Consider the following 21,644-nt stretch of genomic DNA (forward strand, 5'->3'; position numbering starts at 1 on the left):
AAAGTTGGAACTTTTTTATTCAAGGCTGTGGGACCAGATCATTCCCTGCAGTTCTTTTCATTTGTAGAGCCTCTCCCATGGGAACTGGGTATAAAGCTGATTTTCTCAGGACTTGGTTAACTGATTAACTGCTTAATTGCCTGTTGTCCACATAAAATCCAGGACATAAACATAAACAGTTAGTTAAGCCTAAAATCTTGTATCATAAATTGAGGTTAGAAGTATGGGCAAAGTATTAATTTCTTAGGGAATTCCACCAGTTGCAGGCCCACATGTTATCAACTGGACCTGGCAGGGAAACTGAGAGCAATTTAGGTTTAGGTTCAACAAACCAGACATCTGCACTTTCGTCCTTGAATAATATCTGTAAAAGTCTGACTTGGGATCCTTACACAGAGACAAGACACTTGCCTTGTCAACTTAGCTAAAGATGGAAAACAGACTTCAAAGTTTCTCACCATTTTGTGGAACAAAGGGCTTGTTTATTTACCAGAATTACACAGTATTGGAGGAAGTCATCCTTCTGATAATGCACAGGAATAACAGTGCCCTATAAATGAGGAACACATTGCTAATGTTGTAGGACAAGTCCCATAGCCGTTTTGGGAGGGATTATGGTACCACACAAGAGAATTACAGACAGAAGCAGTCAGTATTTATAGGCAATATTCCTCATAGGCCTAGCCCATGAGTTTCCTCTATCAGTTGTTTCTCTGGTGGGTTGGCCTTTTAAAATATCAGCTGTCATCTACTGTATATCTTTGCAGACTAAGGCAAGAGGCAACTTAAAAGTCTAGCCAGACATCTATATACACTAAAGCATTTAAATTAATTTGTAGGAAACTTTGTGGTTATTTATTTTCCTTTGCTTTTTTAGGTATTTTGTATAAATATCGTGTTTCCCTTTGGGGGTTCAATCAGTATGGAAAACGGTTCTTCTCTAGTGAAGCTGGGGAACGCCACAGTCATCTGTGGAGTTAAAGCAGTAGGTTCACTGTATGTCTGTTGATAGCTGAATTCCAAATTAGCTTCCTGCTTACAGGGTTGTAATTAACTAGGGGTCAGTATTGAGAATTGTAATCTACCACCCAATACTTTTTTTAACCCACAAGTGTAGCCTTTTCCAAGGCAAATAACTGAATCTCAGTACCTCATACTTTAAAGGTTTTGGCAATATTGTTTTTGGAATTAAAATTGTTCCTGGGATATCTTTTAGTCATTCATAGTTTTTAATTGTTACTCACAAAGGAACAGTAGCTATCTGCTGGCTGCCTGCTTGTTAGAGCATCTTACTAGGTGCTTTCCGAATTACCAGTCTCCACCCCCTGCTCAGCCCATGAAGCTCAGTAGCTACCCAAGGTGTGTATTTTATATGTATGTATGTATGTATGTATGTATCTATACATATAAAGTATACACCATATATATATATATATATATATATATATATATATATATATATATATATCCTGTTCTCCATGCTTCCACCTCTGGAGTTCCAGGAATATTGACATATACTACTCCATATACTTTCTTTTTCTATTTTCCAAAAACAATTGTTTATTTGTTGTTGTTGTTTTTAAGAAAATCAAAAATGCTGGTTGTGATGGTGCACATCTTTAATCCCAGCATTCAGGAGGCAGAAGCAGATGGATCTATGTGAGTTCAAGGCAGCCTGGTCTATATAGTGAGTTCCAAGACAGCCAGAGCTACAGAATATGAGAGATCCTGTCTCAAAGAACTGAAAAAGAAAACCACATAATAATTTTTATAAGCTGCTAAGATTATTCTGCTTCTAGACCATTGCTGGGCTGGAGAGAATTGGAGGGGAGAGGTGTTGGACCAGAAGTCACAACTTGGAATTGAGCATTCTCCAAAGCAGTAATAAGGTATCATTCCAGCAAAATTGATTCAACCATGCCCCACCCCCACCCTCACAAGTTGCCTACTGGAATGGCTGAAGTGGGCAGACAGCCCAGCATAATTCAGCTGCATTGTAACATTGCATGTGGCCAGCATGCAACTCTAAGAAGCTACTAACCAGACTAAAGCAAAACAAGAGACTGAGGTTGTCCTGAGAACGGTTAGTTCCTTGTTGTGACCTCTGCTTCAATAACCCTAATAAACAGACTATCCTAGTGCAAGGAAAATATTACATCATGACAGATTTCACACTAGAAAGACAGTCAGTACAGAAATGTTGTCTGGTGCCATTAAGCAACAACTCAAACCATGTTATGCTCAGAGTTCATGCTTGCATCTACACACAAATCTTTGTGTTTATGTGAGCATAGCACAGTGAAACAGAACATTGAGCTGAGATCTAACACCCACAATAGATGCTTTTTAAAAAAATTATTATTTATTTTGTGTATGTGAGTGCTCTATCTGCATGTATCAGATCTCATGATATATGGTTGTGAGCCACTATGTGGTTGTTGGGAATTGAACTCAGGTCCTCTGGAAAAGCAGCCAGTGCTCTTAAGCACTGAGCCATCTCTCCAGCCCTCCACAATAGATGCTTTTACAGGCTGCAATATAAGAGGAAAGCTTGTGAATCACCTTTGTCTGAGGAACCTTACATAACTAATCAGTAACTTAGGGACGGACAGTCTCCACTGGTTTCCGGTGTACCCAGGTCTGGTTTCAGGAGGCACCATTAGGAAGCATCCTCCAGGTCCACATCCTCCTGCAATAGCTGGACCATTTTTTCTTCCAGCTGCTTTCCTTTGCCTGCAAGAGGAGCCCTGATAAGATGGATGCTCCACTTGACTTCTTTGATGTCCTGAACCTGCTGAAGCTCTTTGTTTTTCTTCAACCTGTTCATTACAAACTTAGCCTGGCATTTCTGCTTATCTCTACAACCCTCTTCATTGCATCAGTAGTTCTACTCTAGAGCTCTCGCTGGTATTTCACAGGTTCATTTCTACGTTTTTCAAATTCAAATGAGTTGTCCACAGTGAGCTCCTTGCCACCTGCTTTCTGGAAGGCTTTAGTCCACCTGACCTTGCGTGGGTTCCGCTTCTTCTTGAAGTTTTTATGACACTTGGATTTGCAAAATCGGAACACCTTGCAGTCATTGTGGATGAACATCATGCGGTGGCCGGGGTAGATCGGCCCGGAACAAAAGTAACATTTCTCGATCCTCATGTTGACTCCACGTGAGACACACCTCCACATACACTTTCTTAATCACTTTTATTTTATAGATAATTGTGAACTAAATAATGCCAGATTTAGTCTTTGGGGTTCTGTTGATTCTTATTTTTTGTTTTGCTTTGTTTTCTCATGAAGTTTTGAATTCCTTTCCTGATACCTGGAAAATATCTTAAGATTTTGATTAATGTACTGAGCATATATAATTTGAGAAAAGTTGCCATCAACAGTTTGGAGTATTCTATGAAGAGAAAGGATCTCTATGAAAGGGAATAGTGTTTAAATTTTTATATGACATTCATTTCATTGTAAAAGTCAAATACAGCATATTCTACTAGTGAATAATCTGTTTTTGCCCCTGTTTTCTAATAAGAAAACTAAAGATGCTAGGAACATTCCTGTACATATTTTGGTGAACACAGACACATATTTGATTGGTTATATGCTAAGAAGAGAATGCACTGGTTTAATACTATGATATAAAAATCTTTATTTCAGGATGCTAAACATTTTGTAAAATAATAAATGTTCAAATATGTGATTCTAAATATAACTGAGTGTGTTTGTCCTACATTCTCCTCAATGTTTATGAGGACTGTCTTTTTACTCTTAGCTATTTTGATGGTTTTGTATTAATAGTATGTTAAACCCTGAAAATTTGCTGATGAAAAAATAGATATTCACATTTTTATTGGTTTTTCAAGAAGTTGTTTATTTTCTGGGTATGATTATTTTATCATCAGCATACAAAGAAAGTAACTCACCAAGGCTTATATTTAATATATTATGCTTCAAGCTCTAGTTATTTCTTTTTTTCTTTTAATTCTGTTCTAAGATTAGGAAAACATGCAAGGAGATTACATAAGAACTTAACTGATTATGATTACACATCCAGACTTGTGAATATTTTGAATCACAATTTTTTGTTCTTTTTTTGTTTTGTTTTAATTTATAAGAATATAATTGACTCTGAATTTTATTTTTATTTTTATTTTATTTTTTGTTTTGTTTTTCAAGACAGGGTTTTTCTGTGTAGTTTTGGTGCCTGTCCTGGATCTCACTATGTAGACCAGGCTGGCCTCGAAACTCACAGAGATTCACCTGGCTCTGCCTCCCGAGTGCTGGGATTAAAGGTGTGCGCCACAGCAGTGAGATGTAGAACAGGCACAGTGGACAGGAAATTATGAGAGGACAAGATCATCTGAACAGTTAATCAATAGCATCTACTTTGGAAAAAGTAATTTAATTGAGTTCAGTTATTAAGATCAGGTAATAATTTTAAGTTTATTCAAGATTTTGTACCTTAAAATACTCAAAACCAATTTAACACCATGTCAGTTATTTTTGCAAGACAATCATATAGACATGCCACCAAGCACTTATTGCTTAAAAATAGTGACATAAGCAAAATGGGGATTGTATACATATACATTTTATTAGAGCTACTTGGAGGTTGTATATTATTTAAATTTGATTATGTATTGGAAAAATACACAATCAAGTACTTGATTGCCACTTAAAAGGTGCTCCACAGGGAGGTATCAACTGATGTGCCCGAAGAAGAATAATATTAAGGAACCATATTTCAGGGGGAATGTCCCAAGACTGATACAAATCTTCATTGTATCAAGATTCACACCATGGTTCTTTGGTTCAATGTGATTTTCCCCTCATTTTGTCTAAAAATAAAAAAAAGCTTATAACTAATACAAGAAAAACTATCCAATAAGTATATATAATATATACAATCAAAAATTACATTAACAATATCTAGTCCATTAACATTTGACAGATTCAGACAAAAAACTCCATTACATATATTAACAATGTCCAGTCCAGTAACATTTGATAAACTCAGACAAAAAAATTTTCATTACTTATCATGTAAAACAAGTAGTTCCTTTTAAAAAGTAGATTCAATTTTTATCTTATATCCATATTCTCTGTTTTTTCTTTTTATAACAGATTCAATAATCTACCTTTTGTCATTTTTATATCTTCCCCTTTTTCTTTTCAGAATAGATTCAATTATCTACCCATTTATCTTATTTCTTTGTCTTTTTTCTCAGAGTCAATGATCTACCTCATATCTATATTCTATATTCTCTCTTTCCTTTTCCTTTTCCTTTTTTTTAAACAAAAACTCTGAATCTAATCTCCTTGTTCAGCTTTTTTCCTAACCATTAAAAATTAACAACTTGTAATCAACCATCATAAACAATGACAATACCCATAACTCATTAAAGGACCAAAAACCTCCCATCCCACCTCTTGGGAATGTGGGTGTTGTTTTTTTAAAATTACTTCCTGCTTTCTGGGGGTGAAGACATTTTTAGGGGATTCTGAAAAGAAAATTTTTGGGTTAATTGTCAAGTCCTGTATCATTTGTCCAGTCGCTGCATAATGAGAAAGTGCAGGGCTTTTTTCAAGTCCTTGTTCAAGTAGTCTGTCAGGCTGGATCATCTCAGCTAGCCATCTCAAAATTGTCCTGAGTAGTTTGTAGTCCAAAGTCAATCTTTTGGTGGTGTTAATCAGCCTAAGGGCTTTATCATAGTCTGTGTGGAATCATCATTGTGGGATCTTATCAGCTTTTTGAAGATGTGAGGTGTGGTCATGGTTCCCTGTAGACTTTTTTTTTTTTTTGGTGCCTCCTCTGTGATTTGGAGTAATCACAGTCTGATAAATATCTTTCTCTCAGAACCATGAACGTTCTTCCCTAGAAGAGAAAATCTTCACAGCAATTTCTGCCCACCATTTGTCTTGCCAAACTTTTCCAAACTGACCTTTTCCGATGCTTACTTATAACACCATGGTCCTGGCAATACTTCTCTGAACAAGCAGCGGTAAACCCTTTGTCCCAGGTAGTAGCATCATAGCAGTCACCAACACGATGAGAAGAAGCCAGCAACTTGGAGCAGCAGCCACTGCCTCCATGGTCCCCACCGCAAACGTTTGTGGTTAGGGCCCGGCCAAAGCTTCTCCTTAGGATGCCTCCTAGGCCGGCCTCAAACTTGGGATCCTCCTGCCTCTGCCTCCTTCAGCAAATGCTACTGGCGTGCACCACAACAGGCCGAGTGTAGCTTGGGCCTGAGCTGGGGCCCACAAGGCCACAGGCAAGCAGCTTTTTCATGAATTTGTACCATGAACATTGAGCGCCAGTTGTAGCACAAATCTTCAAAGTTCTTATCAATAAAATCAAACCTGAGGCTAGTTATTGGGGTGAATGCTGGAAGATCAGAGAAGCAGAACAAACCACAGCTACCTCACCTCGCCATTTCCTCAGATGACCCTGTTTCCTTAGACTGGAAGCTTCTCAGTTCTCATCCAGGACGAATCTCAGCTGAATTGTGCTGCTTAAAGCCTAAAAGCTTAACCAGCCAAATGCTTAACCAGGCCAAATGCTTCTAGTTTCTGGTCCTCATGCCTTATATATTTTTCTGCTTTCTGCCTCACTCCCTGGGATTAAAGGTGTGTGTCACCATGCCTGGCTGTTTCCAATGTGGCCTTGAACTCACAGAGATCCAGAGGGATTTCTGCCTCTGGAATGCTAGGATTAAAGGCGTGTGCTACCACTGCCTATCCTCTATATTTAATATTGTGGCTGTCCTGTTCTCTGACCCCAGATAAGTTTATTAGCGTGCACAATATTTTGGGGAACACAATACCACCACACTTATGGGCTTATCTTCTCTAAATTTAGTCTCAAGTGTGACAGTGTTGGTAGGTAGTGTCACTTTTAAGACACAAAGCCTATAATGAATCTTCTCTGCCATTAGAAGTGCTGCCTTCTGAAGAGATTAATGCTGTACTTCCTGGAACCCTTTAGTCCTTGCATCAGGACTATTGTCAGAGAGCTAGACAGCATCCTTGTCACTCTGTCTGGCTTCCTCTCACACCACATGCTCTCTCCTAAATGCCCCATCCGTGAGGCCATTTGCTATGATGTGACATTATCAGGATGCCACAAGCAGAGGACAAACAGTTGAAACTAGGCCATTTGTCTTTTCAAAACAATGAGCAACAGAAAATAGTCCTGCATGTCTGATTATGGTAGTACACAAGAGTTTGGGGAGGCACACTGCCATTGCTTTCAATCTCTCTACTATCTTCTATCTATCTATCTATCTATCTATCTATCTATCTATCTATCTATCTATCTATCTATATCTGTCTGTCTGTCTATCTATCTATATTGCTATTATCTATTTCTATCTATCAGTCTACCTATCAATCTACGCTTGTGAAAATCTGTTGTTCCTTACAAACACCTGTGGTTCAACAGTTGTTCAAAAATAATTTTTCAAAGCCAAAAGGTGGAAGGAAATGAATATGTCACTTTGTCAGTTATGGCATGAGCCTTAGAATGTTGACATCAGTGGTCTGTCACCCTGACTACTACAGATTGCTCATACTTCAGAGTAGTTGGTCTCCAACTGCTGTGGCCATCTTTGGTGCTTAGTGCCAAGAAAAGAAAAGGTAATTTCAGGTTCATTGAAAGGTTCTCCATTCTAGGCTCTAATGTAAAGATACTTTTTAAAATTACTTGCTGTGGGATGTTCTGTATGGCAAATGTGTTAATAAATAAAACACTGACCAGTAACCAGACAGGAAGTATAGGCAGGACTAACAGAGAGGAGAATTGAGGGAACAGGAAGGGAAGGGGGAGGCTGCCTGCAACCACCACCAGGACAAGGAAGATGTAAAGTACCAGTAAGCCACAAGCCACGTGGCAAAGTATAGATTAATAGAAATGGACTGAATATGAGAGTAAGAGCTAGACAATGATAGGCCTGAGCTAATGGCCAAGCAGTTTAAATAATATAAGCATCTGTATGTTTATTTTATAAGTGGGCTAAGGGACTGCCGGGGATTGGGGGGACCCAGAGAGAAAACTCCAACTACAATTACTAGTTTTGATTCTCATGATAGACTAATTGCATCAGGAAGTATTCTATAGCTATCTATCATCTATCTATCTATCTATCTATCTATCTATCTATCTATCTATCTATCTATCTATCTATCTATCTATCTATCCATATCCTAACATCTATCTATTTCTGTCTATCAATCTACCTATCCAAACTAAGGTTGTGAAAATCTGTTGTTCCTTACAAACACTTGTGGTTCAACAGTTGTTCAAAAATAATTTTTCCAAAGCCAAAAGGTGGAATGAATATGTCACTTTGTCAGTTATGGTATGAGCCTTAGAATGTTGACATCAGTGGTCTGTCACCCTGACTACTACAGAGTGCTCAGACTTCAGTAGTTGGTCTACCAACTGCTGTGGCCATCTTTGGTGCTTAGTGCCAAGAATGGAAAAGATAATTTAACATTCATTGAAAAGTTCTCCATCCTAGGCTCCACTGTAAAGGTATTTTTAATAAGTAGTTTTGATTTTTCATGATAACTAATGGTATGAAGAAGTATTCTGTCTTGATTCCTGCAGATCATGTGAGCCAATTCTTAACTCAGCCATGACTTTATGAAAAGCTAACCATGTTAGTAATATTCACTATCAATCCCCTAAATATGGTTATCATGTCAGGGGAGGTATGTTCTAGGCTACACAGGAGAATAGTTTCTGTAAATCTACAAAATTATCTGTCCAAGTTATGAGAGATGGTTATTTTTTGCTCCTTCTAATTGTTTTACCCATGATGACCACAAAGTTTTATTGGAAATGATTAGATTTCAACCTAAAATATAAAAAATCTCTGGTTCAGCAAATTTTTACATTTTCCAACATATATTGTGTTCTTTAGAATCTATTTCCCTATATTTTAACATTGATTCAGATTAGACAGGAGTGACTTTCCAAACATGTCATTTACTTTCAAATTTGTTTATCATGAAACTGAGTTGGTATTTTTTAACATTATATCTTTACATGTGTGAGGACATGTGCTTGACACGTTTGAGGACAACCATTGGTTGTTTGAGTCTCTCTTTGATGCTTTGATTCACAGGTATCTTAAAGTTAAATGAAAGCTATGGTGTTTCTGTGCATATTATTTGAAGGATATAACATATGTCTTGGGAAGAGTAATAGTCACTTGAATAAATATATATATTGAATATTCAAACTGTATGAGCATGGCACAGTAAAAAAAAAACACCCACTGAAAATGCTGTTCCATAATTACAGGGAAGAATTTTATTGTGGATAAGAGAGAATGTTCAGAGGCATCTGGAAGAGTTCAGAGCAGAAGTAAAAAGAAACAGACTTGATGTGACCAAAACAGTCTGTGAGAGAAGGGAGAACAGCAAAAGAGAATAGTGGGGATGGATGGGGCAGGGGATATACCTCGACTTCATAAAGAGAGCAAGGGGAGTTCTAGAACATTTTGGGAGTTTGCATAGTGCAGAAGGAGGTGGGGGTGGCTGTGAAGGAACAGGAAAGTAGATGGGGCTCTGAGATACATAGCAAGTACTTTTGAATCAAGACACAGGGGACCAGAAAGGCAGCATGGGTGTTGATAGCAGCCACAGGTCACTGGAAAGCCATATGTCCCTCTTGCCAGAGGCAAAGAAAATGACTCCTTTTGCCGTTCAAGAACCATTTTTCAAATTTACAAATGAATGCTAATTTATGTTTGTTTGGTTGGTTGGTTTGTTTTTGTTGTTTTCTAACCACCAGAGATCATTCTATAGTCCATCTTGTGCTGGACAAAAACTGACATGTCTAGATATATATTTTGCCTGAGACCTGACTTTTTTAAATCATTAGGAAACACCCCCTTTTTTATTTCTTTCACATTTATTTATGACAGCCTACAAAGAAATGGGTTAATTATGGCATTTTAATACATAGATTACTTTCTTATTTGTTTTCTTTACCACACTCCAACATATCAGTCATTTTAAAATAGGATTATATACTGCATAATGAACTTTATGTCTGTTAGACTCTAAGGTTCACAGTGTTAATGATGTCTGCATGCTGCTTTTATCACACGGACCTTTGATAGATTAAAAGAATTAAGAACTGAGAGTCTTTGGGGATAAATCTGCATTTCACAAGGTTTTGCACAAGAATTCCTCCTATTATTGTACACATTTTATTGCAGTTGGGGTTGGCAATGATATCCAAGTTGCTGCTCCAATGGCCAATTTTTAGGAGTCACCTACTTTGGCCCTCATTTAATGTTAGACATTGATCTCTCCTTTCTGTGAATCCCTCTAGTGTGTGAATATTTCTTCTCTCCAATAGGATGCCTTGTAATATGTTACTACTTTATTTATAAATCATGAATAATGCTGGTAAATCCAAATTATTTTTTAAAAATTGATATTTTTTATTGTTCAATTTTTAAAATGATTTAAAATGAGATAGAATTACATCTCCCAGCCCTTTCCTCACTCTAGACTAGTGGTTCTCAACCTGTGGGTGTAGGGAAAAGGGGCTGGCTAAAGAAATCCATCCTGACTCTGGAGCCCAGAACTAGGGAAAGATGGCCCAGATCAGGGCAGAAAGAAACACAGTTTGGCTCAGTCAGATCAGAGCCATCTTTGCCCCTGGCCAACTGACTTGTGAAACCAACCAATCACAGAGCAGGATAGTAGAACCCTGGGCCCAGGGTTGACTCCACCCCCAAGACTTCCTGTGAAAACCACCCTGCCTAGTCAGTTAGAAAAAAAGGCTGTTCTCTCCACTCTGGTAGAGGCAGTTACTCTCCTGGACTCCTCCTTCCCAAATAAATCTCTTTCTCAAGAGAGTTTTGGGTGTGAAGACCTTCATTCACTGGTGCACAGAACCACCTTGCTGGGACGTCCCATAGTGGATTTAGCAAGTGGGGAGCTGAACAGAAGAACCTTGCTAAGTCATCCCATAGTGGATTGAGCAAGGGGGAGCTGAGCAGAAGAACCTTGCTAAGACATCCCATAGTGGATTGAGCAAGGGGGAGCTGAACAGAAGATCCTTGCTGAGACGTCCCTCAGTGGACAGAGCAATAGAGAGCTGGTAACACTGAGCCAGAGGAGATTGCGGCTCTCCAAGAGAGGAGCAGGATTGCTATATCCTGCAGGGAGACCATTCCCCATCACACCAGGTATAACCTGACTTTCCTGAACAGTCAGGATACCCTTCCCTGAATCAGTTCCAGGCCTGACTCTCTCGAGAAGTCAGAAAAATTTCCCTTCCAGGGTTGGGCTGCTTCTTTGCAGTTCCAGCTGTCAGAGCTGTGCTAAACAGTTCCAGACACCTTCTGGGCAGAGCTGTTGTTCTGACCAGCTCGAGGTGTCTGGGATACCTCACCCTCCAGGGCTGAACTGTCTCCTTGCAGTTCTAGCTGTCAGAGCTGTCCTAAGCAGCTCAAGGTGTTGCCTGACTCCCCAGGTAGTCAGAACACCTAACCCACAGAGTTGCAAAACTCATCTTTTGCAACCAATTTACCTATAGTGGGTAGGGACCTCTTTGGAGTCCCTTATCAGATATTCTGCATATCAGATATTCACATTGGGATTCATAACAGTAGCAAAATTATAGTGACAAAGTAGTAATGAAATAATTTTATAGTTGGGTGTCCCCACAACATGAAGAACTGTGCTAAAGGGTCGCATTATTAGAAAGGTTGAGAACCACTTCTCTAGACCATACCTTGTTTAAACTTTTCCCACACCCCTCAAGTTGATACCTTCTGCACCCACTTCTTTAATCTGTTCCCAATGCTTCCTTTCCTAAGCAACCTCTTCTTTTCTGTTACATTTTAAAACTGTTGATAACTCAACAGAGTCCTGTTGGAGAACTGAGCCTGTGTTTTAATATCATTCACCCTTTGAAATTAGGTATCAATTAACAACCACTGAATACCTGTTCTGTTAGTTGCAGACCCGGACCAGGAGCAGCCTTTTTTTTATTACATGGAAATCCTTCAGGAGAAAGCCACAGGAAGGATACATCAAACCTTGCTGTTCCAAGGCTCTGGGGAACTCAAAAGAGGCTGGAGGAGGAAGAAAAATCTCTCCTTGTTCAGTGATGTTTTGATTGCATCTAATAACCTGTAAGTATGTGCATTGTTCCTTCCTTACTATTGAAAGGCTATGCTTTGTTTAGGCCTTATTGTTCAAATCTACAAAAGGTTTTTTATTTCTTTTATTTTTTGAGATTATAAATACTTCATTATCATCTCCCTTTTCCCTTTCCACTTGACAAGTCCTCCCATATTCCCCCTCTTGCTTCTTTGAAAATCATGGCTTCTTTTTTATTAATTGTTGTTCTATATATATGTACACACACACACACACACACACACACACACACATATATAATACATATGTATTTTTAACTTTACATATATTAGACACTTGTATATGTGTTTTCAGGGCTGCCTATATGCTATTGGGTAACCAATTGTTCTGCTGTTTGATCCTGGGGAAAGACTAGCATTAAACTTGAAAAGGAGGCAGGTATGGTAGCACATGCCAGCAATTCCTGAATTTTGGAAGCTGATTTATGAGTATTGCAAATTTGTGGTCTTATGGATATATCTTCTCAAAGTAAAATATTTAAAACATGATAATCAGGGGCCCTCTTGCTTGGTGTTTGCAGATAGATTGTAGAAGCAAGAGGGGAAATCCCAGATTATGATGGTTGCTCATAAGGGGCCACAGATGTGGACCTCTGTGAGCTCATAACTTCTGAAGTAGTGTGAAGAGATGAGAAGCAGCTACTATCCTCAAATCAGTCAGGGGAAACTGCAGATATCAACTAGGTCCAGCTTGGTGATCATGTGGATGACATAGAAAACTGCTGTGATTGAAGCTTTATACATGGTGATATTTTGTCACATAGAACCATGGAGGTATTTTCTGGGATCACCTCTCCAGAGGATCATAGCCTTCATATACTCTGAAAGGTGAAATAGGTATTGGCCATATCAAGTAAATATTTTAAGGGTGTGGGCTCATAAATACATAAGTAGATTGGAGGACAGGCATCAAAAAGACAGTTCATTCAGTTTTGGGGATAAACTTTCTAGTCATCAGTGATTAATACTGCTGAAGATCTACTTCACAAATCATGAGGAGAATGAAGGGTGCAGGAAAGAGTTCTACTCTACATTCTAGAAACAACAAATTGGGTCCATTTTCCTTTCAACTCTGAACAGTCACCCATAGTTCCCAGTCTAGACACTGATGATGGTCTGTTAGTGTCCAACTGCAGCAAGAATGAACGATTGAGTGGCCTGGCTGTCTACCAACCTGTCCATCTTCCTTGTCATTTCTCCTCTGCACCCCTTCATGCCATGGTTGGAAATCCTCATATTTTAATCTGAAAAGATAGTAATAAACTCATTTGAAATAAATAAAATACTGATAATTTGCCATGTGAGTGTAGTTTGTGAATGTAAGTGAAATTCACTGTGTTTTTGAGAATAAATGAAAGTAAAATGGTTGACTTTCTTTTTTAAAAGACAAAATATTTGTTCCCCTTCTGTTGTGTTACAATGGTAATTAAAATTATTTTGAGATTGTCATTTATATTAAGGAAAGAGGATTATCAAACTTATAAGAGATGATTTTCATTATTTACATTTTCAAGGCAGATTATCCCTTAACACAAGTATTGGAATTAGAGGTTTCCATTCTAAGTATTTCATATTATCTATGTATATACATATTAATATATATGAAATTAGATGTCTTGAGGGTGAAAAGCAATTGGAAATACAGATGTCTCAGATATTTGAGACATATGTGAGTATATGAATCCTGAAATGAATGTTTACATGCTATGCTTGCATTTTGACTAGAGCATGTTACATTAGATGGGGTGGGCAATCTTTCATGGGAGTATCATGTTAGTCTTCAGATGTTTTTGATTTGAGAATATTTACATGTAGGATTTTTGAACCAGAGGTAATACTTATGACATAGTGTCCTCTGAATCTGAGAGAGAACGAATCATTGTCTTCAATTATGTAGCCACCTCTTAGCTCACTAGTCTCCAATGGAGAGTTCTATGCCCAGGTTCACACAACAAATGCCCTGAGTAAAACACAGTCCCTCATTAAAAAATACGAAAAAGTATGGGTGTGGGAAGGAGAGTGGTCAAGAGATAGAAGGGAAAGAGGATAGAGTAATAGAAAATAATCAGAACACATTGAATACACATGTGGCATTATCAAAGAACAAGCTCCAAATAAAAAGAATAAAGAAAGAAACTTAATGCTCCCAAGACAATTGTTTCTCAAGAATGTTTTTGATAGCATCTAAAGGCTTGATAGGAAGACATATTTGTAATCATTTGACTAGGTTATTGGAGAACAGAATTCTGTTTGTGGTTAGTTGTGTGAAAAGCACATCATGGGTTTACTAAAGGAGCAATTGTACTGAGCTCAGACTCTCCTAAGCAATTGCTCACATGACTTGCTAGGACCGGAAGAAGGACAATGGAATGTGGATTTTATTAAGTTAGGCAATATTTCTATATTATTTATTTGGAAAAGATCATTAAATGTAATTATTTAAGTAAAATATCAAACATTTAACTAATTTTCTTGGTATTGAAGTTATGGAAGTAAACAAGCAGAAAAGTTTAGCACTTAACTAAGTGGAGGGGAGAAATATTGAAGCACATGATTTTCTAAAAGTGCCATGTCTTTAAAATATACAGTATGGTCATTCTAAACACTCACCAATCAGAAAAAAAAGACCAGACTATGGCTATTCTGGGCCATTGAAAAGTGTGAGCCTCATAACTTCCTTCAGCACAGACTTTGTTGAGGTGCATCTACCATAGCATGAGCCCTGCCTGCGTGATAGAAATGTATGAGTCTTCCTCTGCTCTGGGCAGGAAGAACTAAGGCTTACCACAAGTACTTCCAACTACAATCAAAAGCAAACTAACAGATTGCCTTGATCCTCTCTCTAGGCATAAGGGAAACTTTAAGATAAAATACCGTCATCCCACTGAGTTATCTGTGGATGGCTGACTGTGTGGACATAGTTGGGACAGACAGCAGCTCTGCTTGCAGGTCGATTCTCCTGTTCTGGCTCATTGGAAATTTTGTGGCTACCTTTCAGTAAGACCTACAGCTTAGACTTGTGTTCACAAGAGGCTGGCTGTGGAAATTGTGGGTCAACTTAATGCTGTTTAATTCACAGGGAAAACAAAAAATCAATGAACCAGGATGTTTACAGATTAAGAAACCATGTTAGGGGGTTGGGGATTTAGCTCAGTGGTAGAGTGCTTGCCTAGCAAGCGCAAGGCCCTGGGTTCAGCCCTCAGCTCCGAAAAAAAAAAAGAAAAGAAAAGAAAAGAAAAGAAAAGAAAAGAAAAGAAAAGAAAGGAAGAAACCGTGTTAGTCTGATTGTATACTCCCATGATAACCCTAGTTTGTACTTTCCACCACACACATTTCTTCATGTAACTAGACTCCTTAGATTTTCACCTATGATGCTCATCAGGACTCCACAAGATCCTTGGGGCAGAAATGAGATGCAATCTGTTCTTTGAAGGATATGGACAGGACAAGGCCTTACTCCATTCCCCACATTCTTCTTCCCAAAATGATCTGGTATTCTCTGGATTTTGAAAGAACACAAATTGATCTCACTCCAATGGTATTTTCTAGTATAAATTTGAAAATTACCTCCTACAGTCATAAATTAATTTTCTAAAAAAAATTACAGTATTTAACCGTACAGATAAACCTAGTTATTCATTTAAAGCTCAGGTTCTTGAATATTTGTATAGTGAAATATCATTGGTGTCTATAATCAACACATGAAGACCAGTGTCATTAGACCATCAGAATCAGAATCAGAGTTAATTTGTGGAATGCAGGTAAATGTCAAATTCACATTCTTATCTTTCATGAGAGGATCTGATTATGGTGACCAAGAATACCTTAAGTGCAGTTGTTGGAGTCACAGGAATTGTGTAGCAAACACCTGCTGTGGGAAAGCATACAGCAGCATTCAAATTTCTTTTCCAGATGAAGAATTCATCATATACAACCCCCCAATTTGGACTCTCTCATTCCTCTGTCCAAACTTCTAGCCTCATTCCAGAGTTTACTCAACTAACAAACACTTGTGGTTTTATAAACTTTGTAGGTTCTGTGAGTTTGCTCTTTACCCGAGAAAAACATTTCCACAGAAATCTTTGAGAAAGAAGATCATCTTTGTGTCATTCTTTAAATACACTTTTTTCCCTTGTTAATATTCCTGAAGATTATCTGTACTTAATACTTAGTGTTTCTCCCACATTGAATATGAGAGGAAGTACTGTATTTAGGGATTTATGAAGAGTTTCATGACAGCATTTCCATTAAACTTTTCTTTTTATGAAGGAGTGAAATTTGGAAGTCATATTTAGACTAGTTCACATTCAATTGAATATGTATCAGTGTCTTCAGCCATGAATATCACCAATTGTCTTTAAAGTTCCTGCTGTGTCACTTCTACATTTGGTGATATTGGATGATTACATAAACAACAGTCTACATATGAACAGTCTTCTATTCATATGAAGGTTGGGAATCACCAGCATAATCCACCCTTCTGATGAAACTGGTTACAGGCAGAATATAACGTAGATGAGCAGGTAATTGTAGAAACATGAAATGTGCTGGTCTTTGGTCAAAAACCAGTCTATAGTTCCACAGGAAGTTACATAGAACATGTAATTCATGTGGCTATACAGCTCCAAACATGGATGTAGAACCATTGAAAAAGGGAGAAAAAAAGTCTGTGCACAAATGTTCTTCACAGCCAGGATCATTATTTTCAGAATGTGGAAACAACTCACATATTAAAGGTGTGAATGGAAAAACAGTACCTGGTACAGGGTTGTGGGCAAGGGGAAATAACAACAGTGAAATGCATGGCCAGCCTCCACACTATAGTGAACTTCTTATTATGGAAGATTTCCCATGAAATAACAGGTCAATCAGAATGCAGTCATGTGGAGAATGCCACCTAACCCTGCATCCTTACTGATGACAACTGGCTTATATTTTTATGAGGAATAGTCTTAAAAATTTCAGCATAAATGTTTCAAGAGTCTAATTTATTTTTCACTTTTAATATTATAGTTCCATGGAACAGAAAGACCCGTGGTATTTTTTTTATCTCCAAAGGTATTTTACTAACATTCATATTTTAATTCCTTGGTGGTATAGGAATGGTAGTAAAATACCTTTGGAGATAAAATAATATATCTGATATAATCTGATAGATTGTCTCCAAATGTGGTGCTGATTAGATGATCCCTGACTACTGTTTCATTTTCTTCTGTTAATATGCATATTTTGTTTAATTTTGAGGAAGTCCTGCTTCGTCATCTCCTCTTTAATCTATATATTGTGATAAACTGTACTTCCAGACTTATTTTAAACTCCCATCAATACAGGTACCTCTACCATCCACACTCAAACCAATCACTGCTTCCTACTTTGAAATCAAGCAGGTTCCTGCCCTTCCCTGTCACACAAAACATTTTGAGGATTGGATATGCTTCCAAATCACATCTTAGGGCAATGTGCTATTACCTATGGGAGGCCAGCTCCCACCTTTTAAAGGGTTCCTGTGAGGAGAAGAAAGGGATAAGAAAATAATAAATAGAAAGATAGCAAAGAGGAGAAAGACAGAAACACAGGATATTTTCTGGAGGACCTGGATCAAAACCCACCAGCCCCTTCTGCCTCTTCAAAAGGAATTTTTATAATGATGTCAAGGGGTAGGGCAAAAGACCTCCTCCTTGCTAGATCAAAGCACACTGCACAGCCAAGTGTAGACCCTTCCAAATACCTGGTAACCACACGTGTGGTCAAATCATCCCCTTATGTAGCCCTGCTGGGTAAAGCAAGCTCAAATTCTTGGACTCTGAGTAAGTTCTTACTAGGAAACCTCTGTGGGTCTCTACTGTTCCCACTTTTCAGTACATGAAAGGGCCCCTCAGACCCCTCAGATGGACTGTGCCTGCCTTAGGTTGTCCTTCTTTACTAATCTTTACCCATCGTGGAGATACACTTTCTATCAAGCATACTCTGTCATAGGTTAGCAGCTAGCTAACAAGAACTTTACCCATCCCTGATTACCAGCCTCTGGCAGGGGCAAGTACAGAGCTTAACTCAGCTCTGACTCAGGTCCCTACTAAGAGTAGTTTGAATAATCACAGCAATCCATATGGCTACCACCTCCCCACCCAGTAAAGGAGTAGAGGATGACCAAGATGGAATGTCCTTTTTGTATGGGTCTAAGATGTCTATAACAGTCTTAGCTGTTCCAAGTCCTTTTTTAAAATCAATAAACTCTTGATGTAAAGGCATCAAATAAATCAATAAACTCCTGATGCAACTGTATCAAACCTAAAGACTCCCTTAGATTCAGCAAACCATGGTTCATTAATATTATGGGTGACTTTGCCATTCTGATAGACGACACCCCCCCCCCCGAAATTCTGAGGAGAGACCTGAAGAGCTTCCAGTTTTTGAGAAAGAGAAATTATGAAGTTTTCCAAGCACTTCAGTTCCTCCCTTGCCTAATCCCAAGACTTCTGTTCCTTAAACTTGGCTTCATGGTCAAGAGGGAACTGACCCTGATTGAATGATGTTGTAAAACATTCTCATCTACCCACAGTTCTGGCAGTGCCGAGGGTTTTGTTCTGCCTGTATTTGCCTCAGGGAAAATCCTCCCCTACTGCTCAGGACTTAGATCTAAGCTGTCCTGAATTAATTCCCACAGTCTAAAAGCTTCCACTGGAATTTTTCCGGCCCATGTTCCTCATCATATTGTTGCTTTTTGACTCCAATTCTTCCCCAGGAGTCTGCGTCCAGAGTCCCATAGTCAGAAATCCAATGACGCAGCTCCTCTACAAACTCCAAGAACCTCTGTGCTTGTTGCTGTTCTACTTTAACTCCCCTAGTTTTCAAACTCTCTACAAGAGAATATATAAAGATCTGCTTACTATTTCCCTGCCCTGTAGCAGCTTTTCTTTCTCGGACTGCTAAGTCTGCAGTGACTGCTTGTTCCTGGACACTGTTTTCAGGTCCAGCACTAGGGAAATTCTACTCTTGCCCTAAGTTTCTTCCTACACAATATTCCTATACCTAAGCCCTACTTTTTTTTTCTTAATTTAATAGATAGAAATTGAGAGAGAGAGAGGAGAGAGAGAGAGAGAGAGAGAGAGAGAGAGAGAGAGAGAGAGAGAGAGAGAGAGAGAGAGAGAGAAAGATAAGATACTTGCTGTGGCCTAACTTCTATATACAGTTTTTGCTCCCGAAGAATAAAATATCACTGCCTTAACCTTAATACAAAACCGGACATGTCCAATTGCTTCTGTGGTGCTTCCTCCCCTACTTACTTCCTAGTTCTGGTGCCATCTGTGGGAGCCAGCTCCCACCTTTTAAAGGGCTCCTGTGAGGAGCAGAGAGGGATAAGAAACTTTTAGATAGAAAGATAGTGAAGAGGAGAAAGAAACACAGGATAGCTTTGGGAGGATCTGGATTAAAACCCACCGGCCCCTTCTGCCTCTTCAAAAATGCTTTTTATAACAATACCAAGGGGCGGGGCAAAAGACCTCCCCCTTTCTAGATCAAAGTGCAACACACAGCCAATTATAGACCCTTTCAAACATCTGGTAACCATACCCATGGTCAAATCATCCCCTTGTGCAGCCCTCCTGGGTAAAGCAAGCTCAGATTCTCAGACACTACGGAAGTTCTTAATAGGAAACCTCTGTGGGTCTCTACAATTACCTAAACATGTCTTTGTTGCTGAATTATTTTTGAACATTCCCTAATCTCTAATGCATATTGCTGAACTGATAGTCTTTTATTTAAAATCAACATGATATTGATAAAAATATTAACAATGACTAGTTCAAAATAAGATATCAGCAAATTCATTACTGTATTGTATGTTTTAATGCATTTGAACAGATCCATTAATGAAGCCACAAATGGCTACAGGAAGCATGTTAAACTCCTGATATTCACTGAGGACATCCCAAGCTGTGCCAGTGTATGTGAATATAAAACCAAAAAAACGATATCCCAAGTTCATGACTAGGAGAGAGACAGGTAGTTTGTAGAGCAATGGAAATGGGGACATAAGAAGAGCATGGAGGCCGGGCGTGGTGGCGCACGCCTTTAATCCCAGCACTCGGGAGGCAGAGGCAGGCGGATCTTTGTGAGTTCGAGGCCAGCCTGGGCTACCAAGTGAGCTCCAGGAAAGGCGCAAAGCTACACAGAGAAACCCTGTCTCGAAAAAACCAAAAAAAAAAAAAAAAAAAAAGAAGAGCATGGAGGAGGGAGAGAGTTTGAGATTTAGGTAGTATTTTGTTGAAAAGGTATATGTGTATGCCATGCATACATGTCTTTCATATGTAATATGTAGAAAGCAACATGAAGCAAGATTGATCCCCATTAGCTAGAGTGCTAAAACAAAAGAAATAATTTTTGGATAAATGACTGAAGACTGAGTCAGGTAGTTCCAAACATATACATTTCTAAGTATTCCTACTGGAATTAATTTTTTTCCAGTCCTTATTGCTTACATAGAGACTTACATGTTATTTCTACTATTCCTTATTTATTTTAAAATATTTTATCTAATCATTAATAATTCTAGTCACAGATTATCATAAAAAATTTTAAGCAAAATATCAAAAATTTTATTCACTCTCCATACTTGACTGTTTGATCATAATTGACCTCTATGAACCCGTCCCCTGATCCTTCTCTTTGTCTCTCACTGTGCATTCTCTGACCTGCTTTTGAAGAACAGCTACATCACCATGTGAATCTCAAGACATAAGGACATCCTTTCATGTAACTTCAGTTTAGAATCCACCTTTAGACACTTAACATTGCTGTGTGTGTGTGTGTGTGTGTGTGTGTGAGAGAGAGAGAGAGAGAGAGAGAGAGAGAGAGAGAGAGAGAGAGAGAGAGAGAGAGAGAGAAGAGAGAATGTGTGTAAATAGTCCTTAGGATAAATCTCATGACTTCATATATACTAGACAACTGTTCTGTCATTGAGTTACACTCATGTCTATTAATATATTTGTTTTTCTGATTTGTTTTTCTAATTTTTCTATTTTTGTTCCTATTCCACTACTGGATTCACTGAAGATCAGCAATTTAGCTATTATGTAGAATGTTCAGCATTGAAAAAAACCTTTCCTGCTATAAAAACAGGATGGAATCCAGCTGAGAGTATCTCCACCTTTCTGACTTTTATATAAAACACATTTAGAGTCAATATTCTAACATGTCACTGTTGAAATTGAACTAGAGTAACCAAGGTGTGTCTGATGAAGATAGTTTAGATCATGCAGCAATTGGTTCTGCATACCAGGTCCCCATCATACACAACAGTCCTTAAGGAGAAAAGTGTTGTATAAAAGTAATTTCTAGCCTGTAATGTAAGTCATGAGAACACTCTAGCTAGCTTTTCTGAACCAGATGTGTCTTCAGGGCAGAGCAACACAAAATGGCCAGTAGGGAAATGTTCTCTTGCCCCTGCTGGCTTGATTTCAG

General features: G+C 38.4%; 1 protein-coding gene and 1 pseudogene across 6 annotated transcripts in view; one reads left to right on the forward strand and one right to left on the reverse strand.

Moving 5' to 3' along the window:
* Positions 1 to 21,644, forward strand: part of Rnf13 (ring finger protein 13) — a 165,275-nt gene that overhangs the window by 2,375 nt on the left and 141,256 nt on the right. For 2 of the 6 annotated variants that reach the window (XM_076574118.1, XM_076574117.1), the window contains exon 3: positions 11,981 to 12,158. The gene's annotated coding sequence lies outside the window, so the exon portion shown is untranslated. Of the gene's footprint in view, positions 1 to 7,549; positions 7,633 to 8,395; positions 8,531 to 10,788; positions 11,208 to 11,969; positions 12,159 to 21,644 lie in introns of those variants that run through there. The other 4 variants (XM_076574115.1, XM_076574116.1, XM_076574119.1 and 1 more) reach the window with 4 other exon arrangements.
* LOC102928110 (putative ribosome biogenesis protein RLP24 pseudogene) lies at positions 2,634 to 3,420 on the reverse strand (annotated as a pseudogene).

This window comes from Peromyscus maniculatus, chromosome 6 (genome assembly GCF_049852395.1).
Source record: "Peromyscus maniculatus bairdii isolate BWxNUB_F1_BW_parent chromosome 6, HU_Pman_BW_mat_3.1, whole genome shotgun sequence".
In the NCBI taxonomy this organism is placed as follows: Eukaryota; Metazoa; Chordata; class Mammalia; order Rodentia; family Cricetidae; genus Peromyscus; species Peromyscus maniculatus.